Genomic DNA, 27,716 nt, shown 5'->3' with positions numbered 1-27,716 from the left:
GGAGATGCTAACTTCTTGACTCTGCCAATGTGCTTGCATCACTGGATTCCGGCCACACCCCCATTCTTTCATGGTTCTTTCTGACCAATGGGATACAAGAATGGTGGCCACGCCCACATTCCATGCTGCCTGGTAGCACCGGGATTCCCAATGTTAGTTTACACCACTACGAGCAGTTGAGGAAGGTGAGGTGTTTGAGTGGTGAGGAAGAGACTCAAGGCGACTTCGGAGTATAGTAGGAAATTGAGAAGCCTGCCGGTGCCCCAGCTGCTTTCCCCCTTTCCCAAGTTTTGAGATTTCAAATATCAGGCAATGTCTCACTGCCAGCCCGATTAAAGCCCCAACCTGATCCCTGGACCTGGTTCTCTACTTTGGGCCCATTTGTCCACAAAACCACTGCCATCACTGCTGGCCCCACCTGGAGCAGCCTCCAGCAGCTTCTCCCAGCAGCACAGGTGAGTGGCCGCCCCCAAACCACCCCTGCTGAGGTCAGAACACCCTTGGAGGCACCATGACCCCTGCTTGTTTCCTCTCCCTGGCTCTGAGGAACCAACTTTCTGTCTTGGGCATTTCTAAAACAGAGACTCAATATATGGTCTGGCTGGGCTGGATCGAGGTTCTCCTATCTGTGACAGGTATGCTCTTCCAGGCCTGGTCCTCTGTAGTTGGGTTGGTAGACAGGTCGCAACATGCGCAGTCATCAATTTAGATGGCTTATCCCCAACTTTTATTCCACAGCAGCCGATTCTTGACCATAGGTAAAGCTCTGGGTAGGGCCGCAACCATCAGACCTCATTTTCCTCACAGGACAGTTGTTAGGAAACAAGGGATTTATACAGAGGGATCTGTGGAACATGGCTAGGCACAGAGGGAGCAGCCTACAGATAAGGTTCTCTGCAGTTCTGTGAGCAAATGACAAGAAGATACCTGGAAAGGGCTCAGATGAGGTCTTTTATTAATCATGCAACAGATGTGGGATTATGAAACAAAACATGGCTCTCTTTCATCATTAACCTATCCCCATATGGAAGGGGATCCTTCATTCTGTGGAGTTTTGCAGCTGGGGAAACCGAGGCACACAGAAGCCTGGTGACCTACTTAGGACTTCAACTTCACAGGAAGCTCAGCCTAACTTTGCTACGATGCTCCCTAAGACAATGGTTGTTATTCAGTAGACTTCTGGTGGTAGGAAGTCCACTTCTTGTCAGTCGTGGGGCTTGAACTCTGGGTCTGGGCACTGTTCCCGAGCTCCTCAGCAAAAGGCTAGCACTCTCCCACTTAATCCCACAGCACCATTTCTGGTTTTCTGGTGTTTTTTTGGATATAAGAGTCTCACAGAAGTTCCTGCCGGGGCTGGCTATGAACCATGATTCTTGTATCTCAGCTTCCTGTGTAGTTAGGATTAGAGTTCTAAGCCATCAGCAACCTTCTTAATTGTAATTGTGACTTTTTTTCTCTCCCTCTTTCACAAGAACTGGTTGAATGGGTGCTGGAGGAGGGGGTTCGGCATCCACATGTGGCTAGAACCCAAGGTTGCCCTCTCATTCTGGAGGTGGGCTGTAGTTCAGGTGCTGTCTTGCTCAGCCTGTTGAAACAGCTCCATGAGATAAGCCCCTCTGTGCCCTGGCTAGACCATGACAGTTCTTCATTATCCATCCAGCCTTACTGGATTTATTGTATTGTGTTGCTTTCCACATCATTTCTAGCACCTGGCCAAAATTATGATACATAGTTACTGAATAAAAATGTAATGCCATCTTAAGAAAGTCATTTAGGGCTCTGGAAATGGGGCTTCATGGTACAGTGATTGCCTATCATGCATGAAACCCTGGGTTCAATTCCTCAGTAACACATAAAAAGAAAAATTCTGGAAGTGGTGCTGTGCCTCAAGTGGTAGAGTGCTAGCTTTGAGCAAAAAAAAAAGAAGAAAAAACCTCAGGAATAATTCCCTATCCCTGAGTTTAAGCCCCTGGACTGGCAAAACAAAAACAAAAACAAAAACAAAAACATTTAGTTAGTAAATGCAAAATAAAGAACCCATACTTATAATATATAATTGCTCCTTCCATATTGACACTTGGCAATAGTCCCTAATTCATGTACTTATATTAGGAAACTGTGTTGAAAAAAAGTTTTGTTCATTAAGTCATAGCTATTAAAGCCACGAATGTGCTTAGATGTCAGGTGAAGATTAATTCTGGAAATTCAACGATTCCAGCATTTGGTATCGTCACTGCTAATCACAAAGAGAAGGGCAGTCTAAGTGTGATTTTGAAACCTTTTGGTCAGTTATGGCACCAAAAAGGCAGAGGGTAATTAAGTGTTGTGACAGAAGATAAAGAATAACTGCAGATGTAAGGAATAAATGATAGTAACTAAGGTATACCAGAAACTGTTCTAGAGAACCATTTTTGGTTATTGAAGAACTTGTTGTCAACTAGGCTTTACCTCATTGTCTATAGCATTCTAAATCTCTTAGGCTAGTTCTTAATCTCTGTGTGATAAAATGTATCTCCTTCTATGCTGTTGTTTCATAGGTGATCTCCTTTGCTTTCTAAAAATCACAGTCTTTCTATATTTCTCTATGAACATTATCTGATACTAAATTGACCTATACAGATGTCAGAGGATGCTAATGTAAGGGTCCCATAGCTCATGAGTCATTAATGTAACAAAATGGAAATAGAGGACATATTTATTGCTATGTCAATTTTTCTGAAAAGCTGCAATGTCATCATTTGGTTAAAATTTCCATTCATTGTCAACATAGTTTTATTCAGTGCACATAAATGCAAATATCTGCCAGGTGCTTCTTGTTTACACCTGTAATCCTAGACACTCAGGACGTTGAAACCAGAGGATTGTGGTTCAAATAAGCCTGATCAGTAAAGTCCATGAGATACTAATCTTCAGTTTACCACCAGAAACCCAGAAGTGGTGCTGTAACTAAAGTGGTAGTGCACTCAAGTTGAACTAAAGAGCTGAGAGACAGCGCCCAGGATCAGAGTTCAAGCGCCACAACCAATAAAAAAGGTGAAATATGACTTTTAACTTTCCGCAAAAGGAACGAAAAGATCAATAATCTTCCCAAGCAATACAAATAATTCCAAAATTATTCAGTGCACCTAATTTTGCTGAGTAATGTTATGGATTATTTGCTGGACATATTCTCTAAAAACAAATCGTTTAACTAGGGATACAGGTGGACCCATTGAAACAATGAGATGTACAAGTTCTAACGTCGAAAAAAGAACTTTACAACTTTGGTTGGGGGGAGGGAGGACCAGGAGGGGGGAGGGGGTAGTATGGGAAGGGATGGGATGGGGAAAAAAAGAGGAGGAAACAATGCTTGATTAGAGATGTACTTGTTATCTTGCCAATGTAATTGTAACTCCTCTGAACGGTATGCTCACAATAAAAAAAGAAAAAAATTGTCAAATATTAGCTTTAAAATAAACTTCATCTAATATTTCACGTTGGAAAGAGAAGTCTATACAGTTGATGTCACTTGGCTTTCTTATTATCTTACTTCAAAGCCAACCCAGGCAAGAGAGTCTGTCAAACTCTTATCTGTAATTACACAGCAAAAAGCCAGAAGTGGAGTTTTGGTTCAAGCAGTAGAATACTAGATTTGGGGGCTGGTGGGCAGGAAAGAAAACTGTTCACGGACAGGGTCCAGCCTCTGGGTTCAAGCCAGAGAACCAACACACACTTAGCAAACAAGCAAATAAAAAAAACCCATATTTCATTGGAACCCTCTTAAAGAAGTACTGATCTGAGAAGAGGCTCTTTTTCCCGATTATACTCACTGGATGCTTCTTTGAAATCCTTCTTGCTCTGGAGAACTCAGAACTTAATTAAAGGAATTGATAAATGACTCCTGCAAGAAGATAAACATCTCAGGGGTGAAATATACATCGATAAGACTTTGAAACCTCCATGTCTTTGTTTCTTTGCAGTAGAACTTTTTTTTTGGGGGGGGGTTTCAGTCATGGGCCTGAATTCTGGGCCTGGGCACTGTCCCTCAGCTCTTCAACTCAAGGCTAGCCCTCTAACAATTGAGCCACAGCACCACTTCTGGCTTATTTTTGCTTACGTGGTGCTGAGGAATCGAACCCGGGCCTCGTGCATGCAAGGCAAGCTCTCGACCACTGAGCCGCCTTGCCAGTCCCTGGAGTAGAACCTGTTTAAAACAACGTTATTTCCTTTTGTTCTATGCTGGCCTTCAAATGGCACATTATTTCTTTTTTTAATTTATTTTTTGTGGTGAAAATATTGTACAGAGGGGTTAAAATTACTTGGGCAAGATAATGACTACATTTCTTATCAAGCATTGTAGCCTCCTCCTTTGTTCCCCTTCCCATCACTTCCCAGTCTCCCCCCAACCCCCACCTAATCCTCCCCGCTCCCGAATCAAAGTTGTAAAGTTCGTTTTCGACATGACAAATTGTATTTCTCATTGTTGAATTGGGTCCACCTGTATCCTTATTTAAACGACTTTTTTCCCTTTCACCTCCACAAATTATACCGACATCAAATACAGTGAAAGCAGGATTTATACTGTGGGGGAGGGACATACAAAGCAACAAAGAAATAATCTTATAAATGCGTTAGAAACAAATGCATGAAAGAAAAAAAACATTTAAATACATATCTGATGTTTCATTTTCCTAACTTCACATTATCTAACCTTTTCTGCTTGACTCATACATATACTAGATATTGCAAATAATGGAAACCATGGGACTTAGGTTTCTTTGGGGTTGGCTTATTTCACTTAACATAATTGTTTTCAAGACTTTCCATTTCCTACCAAATGGGGCAATGTCATTCTTTCTGATAGAGGCATAGAATTCCATTTTGTATATATTCAACATGTTCTTGATCCTTTCATCTATTTAAGGGCAACTGGGTTGGTTCCATATCTTAGCTATAGTAAATAAAGCTGCAATAAACAAAGTTGTGCTGGTGGCTTTAGTGTGGTCTTGTTTGTAAATATTTGGGTAAATGCCCAAAAGTGGGATTGTTGGGTCATAGGGGAGCTTTATGTGGAGTTTATTAAGGAACTTCCATACTGCTTTCCAAAGTGGTTGAACAAGTTTTCACTCCCAGAAAAAATAAAGTAAGGTTCCCATCTGTCCACATCCCCTCCAGCATCTCTTGTTATTAGAGTTCTTGATTATAGCCATTCTAACAGGGGTGAGGTGGTATCTCAATGTTGTTTTGATTTGCATTTCTTTTATGGCTAGGGAGGTTGAGCATTTCTTCATGAGGTTACTGACCATCTTTTTTTCTTCTTCAGAAAAGTTTCTCTTTAAGTCTTTCGCCTACTTAATCATATGGCAGATGTTTCTTTGAGGATTGGTTGTTGGCAGACTTAATTTTTTGAGTTGCAAGTATATTTTAGATAAGAGATCCTTGGCCGTTTTATGGCTAGTGAAGATCTTCTCCCAATACGTGGGCTTTCTATTGATATTGCTAGCTATGTCCTTTGCCATGCAGAAGCTCTGAAACTTCATGCAATCCCATTTGTCCAACCTTTCTTTGGTTTCTTGTGATTCTTGGTCTCTATTAAGAAAATTTCTGCCTGGACCAAGGAGACCTAGGTTTTCTCCTATTCCATCATGTAATGTTTTCAGAGTGTCTGCTTTGACTCCGAGGTCTTTAATCCATTGGAAGTTGATTCTGGTGCAGGGTGATATATAAGGTTCTAGCTTTAGTTTTCTACAAGTAGTTAACCAATATTGCCAGCACCATTTACTGAAGAGGCTGTCTTTCTTCCATTCTATTTTTTTAGCTCCTTATCAAAGATTAGATGGCTAGAGGTCTGTAGGTTCATTTCTGGGTTTTCAGTTCTATTCCATTAGTGCTGAGGTCTGTTCTTATGCCAGTACCAAGCTGTTTTGATTACTATGGCTTTATAGTAGAGTTTGAAATTTGGTATTGATATTCCTCCAGCAGCATTCTTACCGTTGAGTGGCGTTTTTGCTATTCGGGGTCTTTTATTGTTCCATATGAATTTTTGAATTGCCTCTTCTATATCCTTGAAGAATGAGGGTGGAATTTTGAGAGGTATCTCATTAAATTTGTAGAGAGCCTTGGGAAGTTTTGCCATTTTCATGATGTTAAGCTTTCCAATCCAAGGGCATGAAAGTTTATGCCATTTTCTAGGTTCTGTTTGATTTCTGTTTTCAAGTTTTTAAAGTTTTCATCATAGCGGTCCTACACTACTTTGGTTATGTTAATTCATAGGTATTTTATTTTTTGTGGGGCTATTACAAATGGAGTTGCTTTCTTAATTTCGGCCACACTTTTCTCATTGTTGGCATACAGGAAAGCCATTGATTTTGGGGGGTTAATTTTTTACCTTGCTACATTGCCAAAGTTTTGAATCAGCTTGAGTAATTTGGGAGTGGAGTCTATGGGATTCTTTAAATACAAGATCATGCAATCTGCAAAGAGGGAGAGTTTTATTTCTTCTTTCCCTATTTAGATTCCCTTTATGTCTCTATCTTGTCTTATTGCTGTAGCTATGCATTCTAATATACTAGATTGAAGAGAAGTGGAGAGAGTGGACATCCTTGTCTTGTTCCTGAGTTGAGAGGAAATGGCTTCAGTTTTTCACCATGAAGTATAATGCTGGCTGTAGGTTTGTCATATACAGCCTTTATTGTATTGAGGAATGTTCCATGATTCCTAATTTTTCCAAATCTTCATTATAAAGGGGTGTTGGATCTTCTCGAATGCTTTTTCTGCATCTATTGAGATAACCATGTGGTTCTTATCCTTCCTCCTGTTGATGTGATGAATAATATTAATTGATTTGCGTATATTGAACCACTTTTGCATCCCTGAAATAAATCCTGCTTGAAGGAGTTATATAATTTTTTGGATGAATTCTTGAAGTCGATTGACCAAAATTTTGTTGAGAAGTTTTGAATCAATGTTCATCAAAGAAATGGGTCTTTAGTGCTCTTTCTTTGATGAGTCCCTGCCTGGTTTTGGGATGAGGGTTATGATGGCTTCATAGAATGTGTTCAGTAGTGAACTTTCTCTTTCAATTTCATTGAAGTTTGGAGGAGTATTAGTGTGAGCTCTGCTTTGAAGGCCTTGTATAATTCTGCTCTAAAACCCTCTGGTCCTGGACTTTCCTTAGCTTGGAAGTCTCTTATTGCTGTTTCAATTTCAGTGCTTGATATGGGCCTGTTAGGATGGTTTGATTCATCTTGATTTAGATTTGGCATGTCAATAATTGCTAGGAAAAGAGCCATTTCTGCCAAGTTCTCAAACTTATTAGCATAAAATTTTGAGAAGTTTTCCCTTATAGTATTCTAAATCTTGGTGGTTTCTGTGGTGATGTTTCCATTCTAATCTCTGAGTTTATTTATTTGGGTGTGTTCTCTTCTTTTTCTGATAAGATTTGCTAAGGGTCTCTCAATTTTGTTAATTTTTTCTAAGAACCAACTCTTTGTTTTGTTGATTTATTCTATAGTTTTTTTGGATTCTAATTCATTTAATTTTGATTTAATTTTAATTAATTCTTTCTGTCTGTTGGATTGGCATTTATCTGGCTGCTCTTTTTCAAGGATGTACAGATGTCTCATTGAATTGTTAGTTTCAGATCTCTTCAATTTGTTTATGTAGGAACTCAGAGCTATAAACTTGCCTCTGAGTTCTGCCTTTGCTCTGTCCTAGAGGAGCTGGTAATTTGTGTGCTCATTTTTTTTGAATAGCATGAACATTTGAATTTCCTTCCTTATCTCTTCTATGACCCACTCGTGATTCAGCCGAGTGTTGTTGAGCAGCCATTTGTTACAGGAATTTCTTTGGTGGCTTTTGGTGTTGAGTTCTAATTTTATTCCCTTGTGGTCAGAGAGAATGCAAGGAATAACTTCAATGTTTCTGAGTTTGGACCAGTTTTCTTTGTGGCCTAAAATGTGGTCTATTTTAGAAAATGTTTAATGTGTTGCTGAGAAAACCGTGTATTCTGATGCTTCGGTAGATGTCTGTTAAATCTAGTTGATCTATGCAGCTGTTTAGATCTGTGGTTTCTTTGTTGAGTTTTTACCGAGTTGATTCATCTAGTGGGGAATGTGGTGTTTTAAAATCCCCAACAATTAATGTCTTTGGATCTCTGTGGGATTTTAGGGAAAGTAATGTTTCTTTGGATAAATTTGTGTGATGCTTTGTTTGGCGAATAAATATTTAGAATTATAATATCCACCTGAAGGAGAGATCCCTTAATTAGTATGTAGACACCTTCTTTATCTCTTCTCACTAATTTTAATTTGAAGTCTATTTTATCTGCTCTAAGGTTTGCAACTCTGTCTGTTTATGGGGTCTGTTTGCTTGGTAGATTTTGTTCCATCCTTTAACATTAAAAATGTGTTTGTTTTTATGGCAAGATATGACTCCTGCAGGCAGCAGATAGAAGGATCTTATTTTTTAAATCCAATTTTACAGTCTATGTCGCTTAATTGGAGAGTGAAGTCCGTTAATGTTGAGAGATAGGACTGAGAGTTACTTGGAAGTTCCTGCCATGTTATCCACCTTCTTGGGTTCTGCGAAAACTGGGTTCTTTCTATGGTTCTTGGATTCTCATTTTGGGTGCAGTTTCTTGGCCTTAACTGTGGTCTTGTTGGTTTTCTATGTGTAGGACATCTTTAAGAATTTTTTGTAGGGCTGGTTCGGTGGAAAGTTATTCTTTCAATTTTTCTTTGCTATGGAAGTTTTTTATTTGGCCTTCAGTTATGAAGGAGATTTTAGCTGGGTACAGTATTCTTGGTTGATAGTTGTTTGTTTTTAGGGCATGGCATACATCATTCCAGGCTCTTTTTGCTTTTATTTTCTCTGCTGAGAAATCTGAGATGATTCTAATTGCTTTCCCTTTATAGGTGATTAATCATTTCTCCTTGACAGCTTTAAGAATCTTTTCCTTGTTCTGAGTTGATCCTGTGTGGATTATAATGTGACAGTGGGATGTACTATTCTGGTCTTGTCTATTTGGGGTTCTAAAAGCTTCTTGTAACTGAAGAGCCCTATCTTTTTCCATGTTTGGGAAGTGCTCTGCTAGGATCCTGTTAAACAAATTTCCTAGACCATTAACTTCTCTTTCTAGGTGCTCCTCTACACCCATTATCCTTAGATTAGGCCTTCTGATGGTGTCTTCCAAGTGTTGGATAGATCTACCATATTTCTTGGACTTGTCTTGGATGGTTGTATGCTCTTTCTCTGTAATATCTAGGCTGTCTTCAATCCCGAGATTCGATCTTCTGCATGGTCTAAACTGCTGTCAAGAATTTCTACTTCGTTTTGTATTTCTTTTCCTTCTAATTGGTCAGATTTGATGGCTTCAAATTCTTTGTTGAAATTTTTTTTTAGATCTTGTATGAACTTCTTCCTTAGTTTGGTGTTCTGTGTTTATTTTCAAATCACTTAGTTGACTGGTTATTGGTTCCTAGGACTCCCATTCATTCTGTTGTATTCCATTCAGCATTCCCTTTGTGGTCTTCCTGACTTTCTTCAGCTCTTTGTTAATGGATCCCATGAACGCTTTCAATGATCTTTGTGTATTTTCATCCTGCCCTCTCAATTCCTGTATTACTCTTGGATTGGTTTCCTCACGTTCTTGCCATTCCTGTAGTTTTCTTTGAGTGTTCTCATCCTGTTCACGCCATTCCTGCCTTTTTCTTTGAGTATGCTCAAGCTGCTCACGCAAATTTTGTATCAGTTTTTGTGTAGCTTCCTCATGCTCATGATTTTCCTGTATAAACCTTTGGATTGCCTCCTCTCTCTCCCTATCACGCTTATACAGAGTCTTTTGTGTGTTTTCAATCTTTTCTTGCATTGACCTTTTGTTTGTCTCCATTTACCTTTTGTTTGCCTCCTGTCTCTCCCTATCACATTCATACAGAGTCCTTTGTATGTTTTCAATATTTTCATTAATTATGTTTGCCAGCAGTGTTTGTAGAGCTATTTGGTAACTCTCCTCTGGATTATTCATTATCTGTTCTGTCCCTGGTTATCATGAGTGGGAGTGGAGATACCCGGACTTGCCATTTTTCTTGTGGTTTTCTGCCTATTCTGCCCATTTGGGATGAAAATAACACCAGTTTTGTGCTGGAACACTAACTTAAGACAAGCATCAACCAAAGTCCCTATTTGCACAGTCAATAGTCTGCAGATACAATCTAGTTCAACAGATACATCTATTCAACATCAAACAACTATATATTAATGGGCTACAAACCGCAAAAAGAATTTGGTAAGCTAGAAATTATTAGGTTTAGGGAGAGATGTGGGTAAAAAATAGGAATAGAGTGATGTGGGAAGGCACAGGGTGAGTTAACTTAAGTCCTAATCTCAAAGCAGGAAATAGGCTGGATAGGATGAAAGTACAGAGAGAGAAAAAGAAGAAAGAGAAAGGAAAAAAGAGAACAGAAAAAATAGAACAGTAAAAATTAAATATATTATGCAGAAACAGAAACAATCTATTAAGAGAAAAACATGAATATGAGAGAAGGGGAGGGAAATAAAGGAGATGTGAAAAATTTAAATATAAACTTACTTAAAATATTATATAGGTATAAAGAAGTAGTATTGCTATTAAGGAACTTAAGTCTAAGAGGTTTTGAATTGAGTAATAAATTTGTGGATTAAGTGTGTACACAATGGGTGATAAGGCCTAATAATCGACTACAGGTTTGTCTGAGGATGTGCAGAACAACAATTAAGTAACATAAAGAAGAACCAAGGAGAAGAAAATGTGAAAAGGATAAGAAAGAAAGAAAAAAGATCAGAAGTTCAGTAGAGCTAAACAAAAACAAAAGGTAATTTAAAAAAATAGAAAGAAAGAATGAAAGAAAAACGCGCGCACACACATACATACAGCTAAAATAAAAATTATAACAGAAAAAAATTTACTAGAAAACTTTTTTTTGAAAAAAGGTAATAATAAAAATTTAAAAAAGATTTAGAAAAAATGGGGTCCGGGAACATACTGTACAGAGGGGTTACAATTACATGGGCAAGACAATGAGTACATTTCTTATCAACCATTGCACTCTCTTCTTTTCTTTACCCTTCACATCCCTTCCCAGCCTCCCCTCGCCCCCTTCATCCAATCCTCCCCACGCAAACAAAATAGTAAAGTTCGTTTTCGATATGACAGCTTGTACTTCTCATTGTTAAAATGAGACCACCTGTATCCTTAAACAACTTGTTTTTCACTTTCTCCTCCACAAACTATACCGACATCAAATATAGTGAAAGTTGGGGTTATACTGTGTGGCAAGGACATACAAATCAACGGTTAATAATCTTATAAATGCCTTAGAAAAGAATGCATTAAAGGAAAAAAACATTTAAATACATATCTAAGGGTTCATTTTCCTAACATCAATTATCTGACCTTTTCTGCTTGACTCATACATATACTTGATATTGCAAATAAGGGAAACCATGAGATCTATGTTAATTTGGGCTTGGCTTACTTCACCTAATATAAATTTTTCCAAGACTTTTCATTTCCTAACAAATGGGGCAATGTCATTCATTCTGATGGAGGCATAGAATTCCATTTTGTATATATACCACATTTTCTTGATCCATTCATCTACTGAGCGGCATCTGGGTTGGTTCCATAACTTGGCTATGATAAATAATGCTGCAATAAACAAAGTTGTGTGGTAGCTTTAGTGTGGTCGTGTTTGTAAATATTTGGGTAAATGCCCAAAAGTAGGATTGATGGGTCATAGGGGAGCTCTATGTGAATTCTTTTGAGAAACATCCATATTGCTTTCCAAAATGGTTGAACAAGTTTACACTCCCACCAAAAATGAAGTAAGGTTCCCTTCTGTCCACATCCCCTGAGCATCTGTTGTTTTTACAGTTCTTGATTTTTGCCATTCTAACTGGGTTGAGATGGTATCTCAATGTTGTTTTGATTTGCATTTCTTTTATGGCTAGAGAGGTTGAGCATTTCTTCATGTGTCTATTGGACATCCTTCTTTCTTCTTCAGAGAAGTTTCTCTTTAAACCTTTGGCCCACTTATTTATAGGGCATTTGCCTCTTTGAGGATTTGTTGTTGGGGGATTTAATTTTTTGGGTTCCAAGTATATTTTAGAATAACACCCTTGTCCGTTTTATGGGTAGTGAAGATCTCCGAATACGTGGGCTTTCTATTGATATTGCTAGCTATGTCCTTTGTCATGCAGAAGCTGTGCAACTTCATGCAATCCCATTTGTCCAACTTTTCTTTGATTTCTTGTTTTTCCATGTTTTTATTAAGAAAATTTCGGCCTGCGCCAAGGAGACCTAGGGTTTCTCCTATTCCATCCTGTAATATTTTAAGAGATTCTGCTTTGACTTCAAGGTCTCTGATCCATTTGGACTTAATTCTGTTGCAAGGTGTTTTATAAGGATCTAGGTTTAGTTTTCTACAAGTAGTTAACTAATTTTGCCAGCAACATTTATTGAAGAGGCTGTCTTTGTTCCATTCTATTGTTTTAGCTCCCTTATCGAATATTAGATGGCTATAGGTCTGTAGGTTCATTTCTGGGTTTTCAGTTCTATTCCATTGGTCCTGAGGTCTGTTCTTGTGCCAGTACCAAGCTGTTTTGATTACTATGGCTTTAGAGTAGAGTTTGAAATTTGGTATTGATATTCCTCCAGCAGCATTCTTACCATTGAGGAGCGTTTTTGCTATTCAGGGACTTTTATTTTTCCATATGAATTTTTCGATTGCCTCTTCTATATCCTTGAAGAATGACGTTGGAATTTTGATAGGTATGGCATTGAATTTGTAAATAGCCTTGGGAAGTATTGCCATTTTCACGATGTTAATCTTTCCATCCAGGAGCATGGGAGGTTTTGCCATTTTCTAAGTTCTGTTTTTATTTCCTTTTTCAAGATTTTAAAGTTTTCATCATAGTGGTCCTTCACTTCTTTGGTTATGTTAATTCCTAGGTATTTCATTTTTGGGGGGAGCTATTACAAATGGAGTTGCTTTCCTAATTTCAGCCACACATTCTAATTGTTGGCATACAGAAAAGCCATTGATTTTTGGGCATGAATTTTATACCTGCTACTTTGCCAAAGTTTTGAATCAGCTTGAGTAATTTGGGAGTGGAGTCTATGGGATTCTTTAAATACATGATCATGTCATCTGCAAAGAGGGAGAGTTTTCCTTCTTCTTTCCCCATTTGGATCCCCTTTATGTTTACATCTTTTCTTATTGCTGTAGCTAGGCATTCTAATATACTAGATTGAAGAGAAGTGGATAGAGTGGACATCCTTGTCTTGTTCCTGAGTTAAGAGGAAATGGCTTCAGTTTTTCACCATGAAGTATAATGCTGGCTCTAGGTTTGTCATATACAGCCTGTATTGTATTGAGGAATGTTCCATGGATTCCTCATTTTTCCAAAATCTTCATCATAATTGGTGTTGCATCTTCTCGAATGCTTTTTCTGCATCTATTGAGATAACCATGTGGTTCTTATCCTTGCTCCTGTTGTAATGAATAATATTAATTGATTTGCGTGTATTGAACCAGCTTTGCATCCCTGAAATGAATCTTGTTTGATCGTGGTGTATGATTTTTTGGATGAATTGTTGAATTTGATTGGCCAAAATTTTGTTGAGAAGTTTTGCATCAATATTCATCAAAGAAATGGGTCTTTAGTACTCTTTCTTTGTTGAGTCCCTGTCTGGTTTTGGGATGAATGTTATGATGTCTTCATAAAATGTGTTTGGTAGTGAACTTTCTCTTTCAATTTCATTGAAGAGTTGGAGAAGAATTGTTGTGAGCTCTGCTATGAAGGAGGAAAAAAAATTTTTATAAAAGGTGCAAAAAAATTGAAAATTTTTTTTTAATTTTCTTTGGGAGGGGTGGGGAAAATCCTGTAACTCCCTTGTTTCCGTAGCCAACCTCTTTTTGCATTCTTTGGTCTGCTTGTGGTGTTTGAATTTCCTGTGGCTTGGTTGGTTTCTTAAGTCAGTTTTTTAACAGGCAGAAAAATGCTCTGCTTAACCCAGGATTTTGTGATCTTCTTCCCAGGCTTGTTCAATGGGAGGGAGATCTGCTTGAGTGTCACAAAAGAGGGAGATGGCTTTTTCCTCAAGTTTGGAGATGCTGTGATGAGGCTAGGTTCTGTGTAGGGTTGAGGCCTTTCAGCAAATAGTAGCTTTTCCCAGGGGTTAGTTTGTGAGAAACTCACAGAGCCCAGCCGGTAGCCACTCTCAGGGTTTATGTTTACTAAATTTCAATTGATTGTCAAGGCTGCTAAAGGGAGGGGCAGCCTCTGGCTCCAATTATCCAGTGAAGAAAGCCATTCCTTGGGCTGGCACCTGTGCTGGGTGACTTTTCTCTGGTTGGAGTTGAGTCTGGCAGGTCACTTTAGGTTCTTGTGACCTGCTAAAAGTCTCTAGTTTTCTTCCAATGCCTGAGTTGAAGCTAGCAGCTCCACAAAGCTTTGTCAGTATCCAAGATGGATATCTCCAGTACTGGGGGGGGGGGTGGCCTTCCCTCCTCTGCTTGCTGAGAAGGAGTGAGGATATTAGGCCTCTACTCATGCAGTGTCTTGGTCCCTGGGTCATCTCTGGTCTGCGAACTACAGGATGACGATGTCTGCTCTTTGTCAGTTCTTGCTGGTGTTGAGTAGAATCTGCTTGCCCACCGCGTCTGGCTCCTTCGTCCCAGCCTCTCTGTTTCAGGTATGGTGGGTACGGCTGCCGCTGCCACAGCTTCTGCAGCAGTGGCATCTCCTGGCAAGTGCTCTGATCTGTCTTTTTGCCTGGATTTTCCCTCTCTGGCCTAACTCTTTGTCCTCTGATGGCAAACTTGGTGTGATTCTCTGGCTTAGGACTGTTCACTGGAACTCTAAATCTGCTTTCTATGTGAGAGCTTGTTTAGCCTTCAGCTTCTCGCTTCTCCTCCACCATCTTCCAGGAACTTCCCGGTAAATTATTACTTTCTGTAATACTCTCAACTAGAATTTACAGAAAAGTCATGTATGAGTCAAACACACTAGAAAAAGTCAGGGAAAGAGTTTCCTTCAAGCCTTTGGATTCATTTCTTTTTTTATTTTTTATTGTAAAGATACTATACAGAGGTTACAGTTAGATGAGCAAGGTAATGAGTACACTTCATATTGAGTATTGTTACCCTTTGCATTGTTTTCCCCCTACCATCCCTTCACTCCCTAGGTTCCCTGAAGTTCTTTTTTTTTTAAATTGTGGTTAAGTGATTACATAATTTCACCATATAGTGGACTATTGATGCTCATTTAAAATCACAATTTCATTTTAACTTTCCTGGAGCGAATTGTCTATCACAGTCTATAATATATAACAGTGTACACTATACACCATACATATGATCAGCAGCATCGGGATTTTTAGTAGTGGTTCGACCAGATGAGTGGGAGTTCTTTGTTTCTTAAGTCCTGTTAATTTTGTTGTACCAACTAACATTTTGAATTTCGCATCAACTTATCAGGGAGACCATATACCGTTTGTCTCTATGCTCTTGGCTTACCTCGCTCAACATGATTCCTTCTAGCTCCATCCATTTCCCTCCAAATGTCATTATTTTTCATTTTCTAATGGCTGCATAATATTGCTTTGTTTATAGATACCACAATTTTTGGATCCATTCATCTGTGATGGGTCATCTGGGTGGTTTCCATATCCTAGCTATTGAGATCAGTGCTGCAATGAACATGGAGGTGCACGTGTCCTTGTATATTGGTTCCTGTTGTTCAGGGTAGATGCCTAGAAGTGGTATGACTGCGTCGTAAGGGAGGTTCAATTTTAGTTTTCTAAGGACCTTCCAGACTGCTTTCCAAAGTGGTTATATAAGTGTACATTCCCACCAGCAGTGTATAGGGTTCCTCTTCCTCCACATCCCCTCCAGCATTTGTTGTTGGCTGATTTGTGGATGTGAGACATTCTGACTGGGGTAAGGTGGTATCTCAGCATTGTCTTTATTTGCATTTCCTTCAGCACCAGGGATGATGAACATTTCCTCATGTGCTTCTTTGCCATTTTTATTTCTTCATCTGAGAAGTCTCTCTGTAGTTCCCTTGCCCATTTAGTAATTGGTTTGTTAGGCTTGGGAGGGATTAGTTTCCCTGTATATAATGGATGTTAGCCCCTTGACTGATATGTTGCTGGTAAATATTTTTTCCCAATTAGTTGGTTGTCTTTCTAGCTTGGTTGCGATAGATTTAGCTGTGCAGAAGCTTTTTATTTTAAGGTAGTCCCATTTGTCGAGTCTCTCTCCAATTTGTTGTGTCCCTGGGACTCTGTTCAGGAAAGTCCTTCCTGTGCCTATTAGTTCAAGTGTCTCTGCAGTGTCCTGCAGTGGTTTTAGAGATTCAGGATTAATGTTAAGGTCTTTAATCTATTTTGAGTTGATGTTGGTGCATGGTGTAGGCTGGGGTCCACTTTTAGTTTTCTGCATGTGGCCACCCAGTTTTCCCAGCTCCAATGGTTCAAAAGGCTGTGTTTCTTCCATTGTATGTCTTTTGTTCCTTTGTCAAATGTCAACTGACTATAGGCATGTGGATTTATTTCTGGATCTTCTATTCTATTGATCTTCGGGTCTGTTTTTGTGCCAGTACTATGCTGTCTTTGTTATTATGGCTCTATAGTAGAGTTTGAAGTAAAGCATGGACATCCCTCCCTTGTTGTCTTTATTCCCTAGAATTGTTTTGGCTATTCTAGGTATTTTGTGGTTCCATATGAATTTTTGGACTGTTTCCTGTATTTCAGAGATGTACATCATTGGGATTTTAATAGGAATTGCATTGAATTTGTATATTAATTTGAGCAGTATTGCCATTTTCACTATATTGTCTGCCTTTCCAAGAGCATGGGAGGTCTTTCTATTTCCTAGTGTCTTCTGCAATTTTGTTCTTTAACTTTTTATAGTTTTCATTAAATAGTTCTTTTACATCTTTGGTTAGATTAATTCCTAAATATTTTATTTTTTGGGCAGTTATTGTGAATGGGATTGCTCCCTTTACTTCCCTCTCTTCTTGTACATTGTCAGTGTACAGGAAGGCAACTGATTTTTGTGGGTTTGATTTTTATCCTGCTACTTTGCAGAAGTGATTTATGTTTTCTAAGATTTTGGGGATGGAGTTTTTGGGATACTGAAGGTATAGTATCATGTCGTCTGCAAAAAGGGATAGTTTAACTTCTTTCCCTATGCTGAACCCTTTAATGTATTTTTCTTGCCTTATTGCCCTGGCTAAGGGTTCCAGGACTATATTGAATAGGAGTGGAGACAGTGGGCATCCTTGTCTTGTTCCTGATTTTAGGAGAATTGGTTGTAGCTTTTCCACATTAAGTATAATATTGGGTATTGGTCCGTCATAAATGGCTTTTATTGTTTTAAGAAATGTTTCTCCTATTCCTATTTTCTCCCGAGCTTTTAGCATGAATGAATGTTGAATTTTACGAAAGGCATTTTCTGCATCTGTGGCGATAATCATGTGATTCTTGACCTTGGCTCTGTTGATGTGTTGGATTACATTTATTGACTTACATATGTTAAACCATCCATGCATGTCTGGGATGAAGCCTACCTGGTCATAGTGTATGTTTTTTTTATGTGTTCCTGGATTCTGTTATCAAGAATCTTAAGGGTCTTTGCATCTGTGTTCATCAAGGAAATTGGCCTGTAATTCTCTTTTTGTTTGGGTCTTTGCCTGGTTTGGGGATGAGTTTGGGACAGCTCCCTCCTTCTCTGTTTCTCTGAAGAGCTTGAGGAGTATGGGTATTAGTTCTTCTTTAAAGGTCTTATAGAATTCTGCTGTGAATCCATCTGGCCCTGGGCTTCTTTTGTTGGAAGACTTTTGATAGCTTCCTGTATTTGTTGTAGGATATTGGCTTATTTAACTGGTTTATTTCTTCTTTGCTCAGTTTGGGCAACTTGTATTTCTCTAAAAATGCTTCCATTTCTGCCAGGTTTTCTTCCTTTAGGGATTATAACTTTTGAAAGTAGTCTGTTAGGATTGTTTGGATATCTTGGTTACGTATTGTGATTTTTCCCGTGGAATCCTTAATCCTGTTAATATAGGTTTGCTCTCTTCTTGTTTTAATTAATCTTGCCAACGGTCCATCAATTTTGTTTATTTTTCAAAGAACCAGCTTTTTGTTTGGTTAATTTTGGCTATAATTTTCTGATTTTGTAATTGGTTAACCTCTGCTCTTAATTTGGTTATCTGGCTCCGTATATTAACTTTAGGTTCTATTTTTTCTTGTATTTCTAGCTGTTTTAATTGCAACATTAGATTATTTACTTGGTCTGTCTCCATTCTCTTGATGTGGGCACTGAGGGCAATAAATTTGCCTCTCAGGGCTGCTTTTGCTCTGTCCCACAAGTTTCTTTGTGAAGTGTTTTCATTGAGTTGTAGGAAATGTTTTATTTCTTCTCTGATCTCTTCCATTACCCAGGCATTGCTAAGGAGTGTACTGTTCAATTTCCATGTATTAGAGAAATTTCTGCAGTATGCTTTGTTATTGAGAACTAGCTTGATTTCAATGTGGTCTGATAGGATACAGGGTATTATTTTGATCCCGTTGTATTTGCTTAAGTTCCTTGCATGAACTATGATATGGTCTATTTTGGAGAAAGTTCCATGAGCTGCTGAGAAGAATGTGTACTGTGTTGTTTTAGGGTGAAATACTCGGTAGATGTCAGTTAATTCTGCTTGAAGTACGGCCTCAATTAATTCAGTAGCTTCTTTGCAAATCCTCTGGTTGGTAGACCTGTCCTTTGGTGAGATTGGTGTGTTAAAGTCTCCTAGTATTATCGTATTGGGATCTATTTTATTCTGTAAGTTTGAGAGTATTTGTTTAACATATCTGTGTGCACCAATATTTGGGGCATATAAGTTGATGATGGTAATACCTCCTCTTGGATTGTTCTCGGTATTAATATGGAGTGTCCGTCCTTATCTTTCTGAACTGATTTTAAGGAAAAGTCTATTTTGTCATATATCAGGATAGCTACACCTGCTTTCTTCCTGGGGGCATTTAATAGGTAGATCCTTTTCCAACCTTTTACTCTGAATTTGTTTGTATGTTTGGCTGAGAACTGGGTCTCCTGAAGGCAACAGATCGATGGGTCATGTTTTCTGATCCAGTCTGCAGTTCTTTTTCTTTTGAGTGGTGAATTAAGCCCATTAATATTAAGAGAAAGTATAAAGAGATGCATTGTTGTACCTGTCATTCCCTGTTTTCCTGAGTTTTTCTTCTTTTCTTTCCTCCTGTGCTTGCTCAGTTAGACTGATTAATGCCTGTCTGGGTGCAGGTCCCAGTTCCTGGTTTCTTTCTTCAGGTTGTGTCTCCACTCTTAGTATTCTTTGTAATCCTGGCTTAATGTTTATGTATTCATTTAGTTTTTCTTTGCTATTAAAAATTTTCAGTTCTCCAGCGAATGTGAATGCTAGCTTTGCCAGGTATATCAGTATGGGTTGGCAGTTACTGGCATTCAGGGCTCGTATGGTACTTTCCCAGGCCTTTCTTGCATTCAGTGTTTGTGTGGAGAGATCTGCAATGATTCTAATTTTTTCCCCATTGTTGTATAGCTCCTTCTTCATTTTTGTTGCATGAAAGATTGTTTCCTTATTATTCAGATCTATCATTTTTACTATAATGTGTCTAGAAATGTTTCTCCTGGGATCTTGCTTGTTGGGTGTTCTATATGCTTCTGTTATGTAGGTAAGATGTTCTTTTTTGAGGTGGGGACATTTTTCACCAATAATCTTGTTGAATAGGTGTTGCATTCCCTTGCTCTGAAATTCCTCACCTTCGTCCACTCCAATTATATGAAGGTTAAATTTCTTGGCATTATTTTCTTTCTCTTGAATTTCCCTTTTGCTTAATTTGAGTGATTTTTCCATATCTGTCACTTTTTGTTCCAGTTGGTGTATTCTGTTTTCTGTATCTGACACTCTACATTCCATTTCATTCACTCTGCTGATCGTGGCTTCTATTGTGGTTTGTATGGAGGAAATGGATTCCTTTATGGATTCGATGTTGGTTCTCAAACTATTGATCTCACCTCTTAATGAGGTATGTACTACCTATAATTTGGCATTTATCTCACTTCTTACTGAGGTTTGTGCAGCCTCTATTTTTGCATGCAACTCCTGTTTGAGATCTTGTATGTCTTTTGATAGCTCATCCTTGTGCTCTTTCAATTACTGGTCTATTTCTCGCTTTATTTCTTGAGTCATAGCCTCCAGCATACCTTGGATGTAGTTTTTTTCTTAAATTCCTGTTTTGCTCCCACTGGGGCTCTCCCTGTGTGGCTGCTGGCTATTGAGGATAGCTTGCTATCCTGGGTAGTGATAAACCTTGTAATTTTTCTCGGTGATTTTCTCATGGGGTTCAAGGATTATTGGAGACTAATCTGCAATTTTATTTTGGTGTGTCTGTCTTTGCTTGGTTGCTGATTCTGCATTGGTAGATAGAGTCTGTACCTGGTCTGGGTTCTGTTGGGGGCGTACCTCCATAGGTACCTCCATAGGGTCTGACCTACATAGGATTCTCAGCTCTCTGCTTTAGATCGCTGGCAATTCCCACCTTTGGAAGGGATGAGCACCCTAGACTGCTTCTGTTTGTTCCTACGTGTGCTCTTGGCAAGATCGGATGCTCTGGATGCACTCTCCCAGATGCTGGATTCGGCTATGGGCTCCTGATATTTTTGTTTGTTTGGTTGGTTGGTTTTTTGGGGGGCCGGTTGTGGGCTTGAACTATAGGTTTGGTTGCTGTCCTTCAGCACTTCATCTCAAGGCTGGCACCCTACCATTTGTACCACAGCACCACTTCTGACCTTTTCTGCTCATGTGATGCTGAGGAATCGGATCCAGGGTCTCATGCGCCCAAGACTATCACTCTAATGCTGAGCCACCTTACCAGCCTGAGCTCCTGCCTACTATCAGGTGCTGGTGGCCTGTGTTGCCCAATCCCAGCCTAGAGTATATGAGTTGGGTTTTGGTGGGGTTTTGGCTTCTCTTGTGCTGAGTCTCCAGGTCTTTTGTTGTCACAGGTGTGCTTCCCAAGGGGTGCAGTTCCCTGTTTTTCATCCCTCTGCTGAGGCATATGCTCAGTTGGGAGGTATTGGTTGTGTTGTTCAGGTACCGGATTGCCAGGCCTGGTTCTGGCCCCCCACCTGGTGCATGCTGGTTAGGCCTGTGCTGCTGTGTATACCACCTAGTTTATGCAGCCTGGGGTACACAGTTTACATTTCTTCTACAGTTGATTGTCTTGACCCAGGGGCGCTGTTCCTGGCTTGGGTGTTTAAGCTCCCTTCCAGTGGTGATCTTGCTCTAGCCTGGCCAGCAGAATGTGCTCCAAGGGCCAGTGGAGCTGTCGAACAGTTCCCAATTTTATTGGGTCCTGTGGTCAGGGTGTTGGGGTAGGGAGTCTGGGTCAGGGCCTGGGGATTCCCTTCAGCTCTGGTCTCCTTGAGGGATACACTGTCCCCTTTGGGGTATTCACCCTGGAGCTAGTTGTTTCAGTGTGGTGTAGGTTGTCAGTCGTTGTTGCAATCTGAGTTCAGTTGGGGTGGTTGCGGGCTAGGCTGGGCGGTGGTGGCTCTTTTGTCTCTGCTTCTTTCGAAGCTGTCGGATCCACAGTGTCCACACTCAGGCGGCTTCTGCTCGAGTTATGTGCATGCAGCTCCCTGTGTCTCTGGGACCCTGGCAGCCCCTGCCAGGTTGTCCCAATCGGCGGGTCTGACATCGGTACCTCAGGCATCTTCTGCATGAGTGATCTGCAGGCAACCCTCTGTGTCTCTGGGACCCCGGTGGCCCCCACTGGGTCATCGCAATCAGCGGGTCTGACACCAGTACCTCAGGTGGCTTCTGTGCTATCTGCAGACAGCTCCCTTTGTTGCACTGCTGGTGCCAGGCAGCTTTGGTGGGATGGAGCTTCTTTGCTTGGATGGAGAGTGAGGGGTGGGGGTGGGATCATCATGGAGACTCCCAGCTGGTAGGTTTCTCTATTTGTGGTGATCAGAGGGTCTGTGAACTGGTACCTCAGGAAGCTTCTGCACGGGTGATCTGCAGGCAGCCCCCTGTGTCTCTGTGACTCCAGCAGCCCCCTCCGGGCCGGCTGGCCATGGCTTGGCAAGCTGCCTTGTGGCCAGTGAATGTTGGGGGAGGGGTCTTCGCTTTTCTCTGTTCTGAAATTCTTATTTTCCTCTCTGTCTTTTTATTATTTTCCACCTCCTGTTTTTCTCTGAGTGTTTGTCTTTTTGTTGTTGTCGGTCTCTTAGGGAGATTAAGCATTGGAACTCGAACTCTCTTTTTGGTTGGGGAGAGCTTTGGTATTTCCCTACTGCCTTGTCGCCATCTTTGTGCTTTTCTCATACAGTAAAAAGGAAATCACAAGTTAACTTGAACTTTGTCAATCCTCTGTATTCCATTCTCCTCCTAGGATCAGTTTCCACATCCAGTAACAGTTACTTCCAGGAACAATCGATGGTGATGCTTGAGGTATAATGAATGTTTTCTAGCTTCACCGAAATAACACAAGGACACCTTTGGACCTGAGGTAACACGTGTTTCAGAGACAACTTAGTAAAGAGAAAATAACATTTATATTGCTTATAAATACATTATCCATGAGTATATTGAGTTCAAACTTTGTAAGTCCTCTGTAAATTAAGGCGAATTTTAAATGGGGAGAAGGTTCTCAGATCATTTTTTTAATGAGTGTATGTGCTGCACATTATTTCCCAAGTGTACATGAGTTAACAGTAGGGGAATCAATAGCAATAATAGGAAAAAGAGAAGTTCTGTGTTTAAGTTTAAGGGTTCATTACGCTATAGAAGACTGTACAAATAAGACAATATTGAAACAATAAAGCCAAGTCTAGTATGTAGATTTATGAAAGTGATATAGGGAAATCATTACTCCTACGTGGAACACGAAGTATGAGGCCACTCTCTTTCTAAATCACGCTTGTTAATCACGCAAATTTGTAGAAAGTAGAATGGAAGAATAATTCTGTTTACAATGCAAGTCAGATATAAGAGCATGGACTTAACTGGAAAAAAAGTCCATCTTGAGAGAGCAGGGATTATACGAGCCATGAACTGGTGGATAAGATCACATTTGTTTTCTTTCCTTTACTTATATATTTTTTGTTGGTAGTTGTCTTGGCACTTGAACTCTGGTCCTGGGCTCTGTCCCTCTGCTATTCAGCTCAGGTTAGTATCCAGCCTGGGCAGAACAGTCTTTGAGATACTATTTATAATTAATGAGCCAAAAGCTGTATTAGAAGAATGGCTCAAGTGATGGAATACCAGTCATGAGCAAGATGGCTGAATAAGAGCTTGAGGCTTTTGCATACATACGTACAAACATACACATAAACACAGAGGCACTTATATGTGCACACACAAATATAAAAATGAAGCAATTCTCAGAATATGTAGAAAAGTTAGGAAACAATAGATAATATGTCCTCAGTAAGACTAGAATCAAGTGATAATTTTTAATGTTAGAAAGTTCTCAAGTGAATTTTCTTCAAAAAAGTTTAAGAAAATTACATAGATAGGGACCGGAGACAGTAAGAGAGTCAAGTAATCATTATGAAAGGGATCGGATCCATGGAGGAATGAGTCAGAGACCCCACAGGTGTATCTGAAAATGATCATATCCTCTGTGAAATGTTAGAACACCTTTTAAAATAGTACATGAACAGTCTGAGCAGTCTAGTGGATGATATGACTGGAGAAGTTCAGAATTGCTAGTCTGTATCTAGATTAAATAAACCAAGAAACTATGGCGGGTCAATGTGATACAAGCCTAGAATTCTAGCACTCAGACTGACAGGACATTAGAAACTGGAATTACATAGTGATACCTTCGCTGGACCAGGCAGTATAATTTTGTCTCAATAAAAGAAACGAAACAAGAAAGAAATACGCAATTGGTAGTTTGGGCTAATTTTGTCATTATGTGTTGAGAAGTCGTTTCCTATTGAAATGCAACTCATATATAATCCTCAGTTGTGCTTTTAAATGCTCTCTTCATTACAGAACACTCCTAGATGCAAAATGGCTCATGATTTCCATCCAAAATTTGAAAAAGTAAGTAATCTTCATTCTGTTAGATTCCAAGGAAAGGATGAAGGATTACAAAAGCTTAAGCCTAGCGATATAGCAAACTTCGTCTAATGTAGGACTTTATAGATCTTGCTAAATTAAAGTTTAGATTTAAAATATATATTTTGGTTTTGTTTGTAATTTCATATTCTATAGGATACTACAAAATTCTTTTTAAGTAGAGGGTTTAATTGACAAATTTACAAATGTTTCCTGCATTCTATTTGCCTAGAATATACTTTCAAGGGATCTATATTTAGAACTCTGTTAATAGATATTTCAAACAGTTTATTTATAAAATGATGTGAATAATGTAGACAGAGTTGCCAACAATGGATGATATTAATTTATAAATTTAGAAAAAGAGCAATTTTTTGAGGCTTTGGTATCACATTGTATGAAGAGAATAATTATGTGATTTCTTTCTTCTACCTGTATGTAATACAGGAAGCAATTTCCTTAATTACATGTCTCTGTATACAATGAGAAAAATGCTAGGTTTGGGGTTTGTTTTTGTTTTTGTTTTATTGGTTTGTCCTAGGAGTTGAAATCTGGGCCTGGACACGGTCTCTGAGGCTGTTTATGCTCAAGGCTTGTGCCCTACCACTTCAACATCACTACCACTTGTGTCTGGCTTTTGCTGAGAAGTTTATTGGAGATAAGAATCTAGGGAACCTTCCTGCCTAGGTGGGCTTTGAAATGTAATCTTCTGATATTAGAATCCTGTTTATCTATGATAGTTATAAAAGTATAAATATAAATAATATTTGCAAGAATACCAGTGGAGGAAAAATGATGCAACCCAGTTTTTTTGTGGTGCTTTTTCCAGAACACGTAGGGCATCACATTAGCAGAGGTGTAGTATTTTTTCACAATGGAGATAAGCTATTCATGACGTGAATTAAGGGAATTTCGAGGTGCACCCTACAAGTTGGAAACCGTTGGTCTAGGATGACTTTATTGCATAAACCTTGGGATTGATGGTCATAGAAGTAATAGCTTAATTCTGATAAACAATTGCTTACTCTTGAAGAATTAATTATAACTGATGTTTCAAAGTTTTATACTATACCAGAATGTGGCAATTTTTCTGTTGATTTCTCTATCTGTAACACCCCATTGGAAAATGTACCTATAGCAGGATTTCATAACATGCAAAAAAATACTATTTTGAATCTCTCAGGTATGGAATGTTCATTATTTCAAAATGAGTAGTTATTAGTCAGAGGAATGTTGAAGACCACATATATTCTGTCCTCTTAACAACTTATTTACTTTTAAAACTTCTGGGTTTCTGTAAAATTAACGTGTTTTCTGTTTTAGTATGAGAAAGTACTAAATTTATTTTTTTTCAAAATATTGGCAAGTATATTGTGAAAATATTGTCCAGTTGGACAACATTCAAGTGGATGGCCCTGTGATTAAAAATGGGTAATTAATTCAAATTAGATGTCAAATAGTACTGATTTTTAAAAAGTTACTACATAAATAATAATATTTACTATACCAATACAGTGAAATTTTATTTCATGCAGCTTATTTTTTAAATTTAATTTTAATGTCAAAGTGATGTTCAGTGGGGTTACAGCAATTGTAAGCTAGTGAATACACAACTTTTCAAACTTGTTACCCCCTCTCTCATTTTTCTCTCAGTTTTACTTCACCCCAATACGCCTCACAAGTTGTAATGTACATTTCCAACTTATTGTCTTGTGAGTATTGCTATTGCATTGGTTTGCCCTTTGTCCTCTGTCTCGCCATTTTGTTGTTCCTGTTCCCTTCCCTAATTAAGGTAAATGTATGCACAATTGACAGGGTACCAAAATCAAATACAGCAAGGGATAAACCATAGAGGAAAATCCCAAAGAAAATAGAAATCACATTGTACATTAGAAACCACAACTGCTAATAAATGACTCTGTTTCCATAGCTTGGAGTTCATTTTGCTCAACATCCGCTCATATGATCATATACATGCATAACGAAGCCACTGGAAAATGATAGATTCATGGACAGCATATCAGGAAAAAACATATTAACTGTTTTTATGGTAAATTTGGAATTAGGATTGGTGAATTCGCGATTCTGATAAAGGAATTTCAAAAAAGTTTAAAAATTTATGACAGGTAAATTTTAATTGTTCAAACTTTTTCACAACTAAGCCTATTAAGAAAATTTTAAATTACCTGGAAAAATAGTGTTTCATGTAAAGAAATCCATAGAGACTTAGCTGAGAAGGAGCAATGTGAGTGAAGATGGCTCTTCACAAACCTCACAAACCTTGCTGTAAATCATGTAGGTTCCCTTGAGAATTGTCCTTAACCAGGAAAAATACTCTTACTGTGTAAAAACAAGGTTGTAGTGGTATTTACACTCAAAGTTTTTTAAAAAAAATAAGAAATTAAAATTTGTGAATTGACTTCAATTACCAAACAGTAATTTCCTGAAAAAGATAATTTGGTTCAAATTATTTAGGGAGAGAATGTCCTCCACAATGATAGAAGGTATTGGGTTTACACTTTTCTGTTTGTAATACTTTCCACAATGTCTTTCCTCGTGAAGCAGTGGAACACAGAAAAAAATCTGATTGGATACTTCAAACCAATTATTTCTCATTTCTAAGTAGCTCAAAAATATAATATCCTTATTAACATGAGATAGTGAAGACCTATCTAATTACATAAGCCAAAAACTTTTGAGATCAGAAAAGAATTGGGAAAATTGAAAAGGTAAGCAAACGCGTTCTTAGAAGCCCTAGCTAAGCATATTGGCTTCTGCAGTGGTGGGAGGCCAAAATTTTTTGATATAGATTGTCTTAATGTTGTTGCTACCTAAAGTGATTTTAGAGTCTATTTGGTTCAGTGTATTGCAGAACAAATTGAAGACATGAAAATAAATTCCACATCCAAATAAAAGAGTTTTGAAAGAGAAACCATGAAGATATAGCAGTGCGGGAGGCCTTATAGTCCTTCAGCTTTACCAGACCTGAACCCAAGAAGCTATGATTAATTGGAAATCACTCAAGAGCTAAGAGGGGAACTGAGAAGTAGGACATAAAAGTATTGACTTTGTAACAGACACTGTAATCCAAGGAATGTGTGATTTAACTCTATTCTTCTTCATACATCTTGTTGAGCAAATGCAAGACCATGAGAAAAATAATCTATTGAAATAATTCTGCAAAGAATAACTTCACTGTTCTCGATATGGAATCTAAAGAGAGTCTTAAGGGAGAAGATAGAAGTGGAGTATTCTTCAGTTTCTTCTAAGCATCTTGTTAGAAAATATATATATCTTTGAGGTTAGAAGTGATTGAAGCAAAAAGTGGTGGAGTATTTATTTTTGTTTTATTTTTAATATTTAATGCCCTAAACTTATTCTAATCTACTGCCGTGCAAGAACTGGGTTACAATATCAAGTAAAGCTAAACAAACAAATGAAGAGTTCTCTGGTGTTCCTCAACCCCAGATGATTCACCTTTGAAACTGGAGGTCTCCTTTCTTAGGTCTGTTCCCTGTCTAGACACCCCTAAGTGGGTGCCAATGCTCTCAAGGTAAAGTATTTATTTTTGAGGGCCCCTTAGA

General features: G+C 38.7%; 1 long non-coding RNA gene across 2 annotated transcripts; it reads left to right on the top strand.

Moving 5' to 3' along the window:
- Positions 1-208: 208 nt before the first annotated feature.
- Positions 209-27,716, top strand: LOC138816377 (uncharacterized). 2 transcript variants are annotated; one of them, XR_011368649.1, is made up of 5 exons: positions 209-455; positions 22,457-22,573; positions 24,067-24,117; positions 26,063-26,258; positions 26,995-27,716. It is a non-coding gene; the product is annotated as an uncharacterized lncRNA (long non-coding RNA). The 2 variants fall into 2 exon arrangements; XR_011368650.1 differs by lacking the exon at positions 209-455 and adding an exon at positions 10,671-10,829.

The sequence above is a fragment of the Dipodomys merriami genome, unplaced genomic scaffold (assembly GCF_024711535.1).
Source record: "Dipodomys merriami isolate MVZ:Mamm:240054 unplaced genomic scaffold, mDipMer1.0.p SCAF_693, whole genome shotgun sequence".
NCBI lineage: Eukaryota > Metazoa > Chordata > Mammalia > Rodentia > Heteromyidae > Dipodomys > Dipodomys merriami.
The sequence above is the reverse complement of the archived record's forward strand: the minus strand, read 5'-3'. Positions and strand labels throughout refer to the sequence as shown.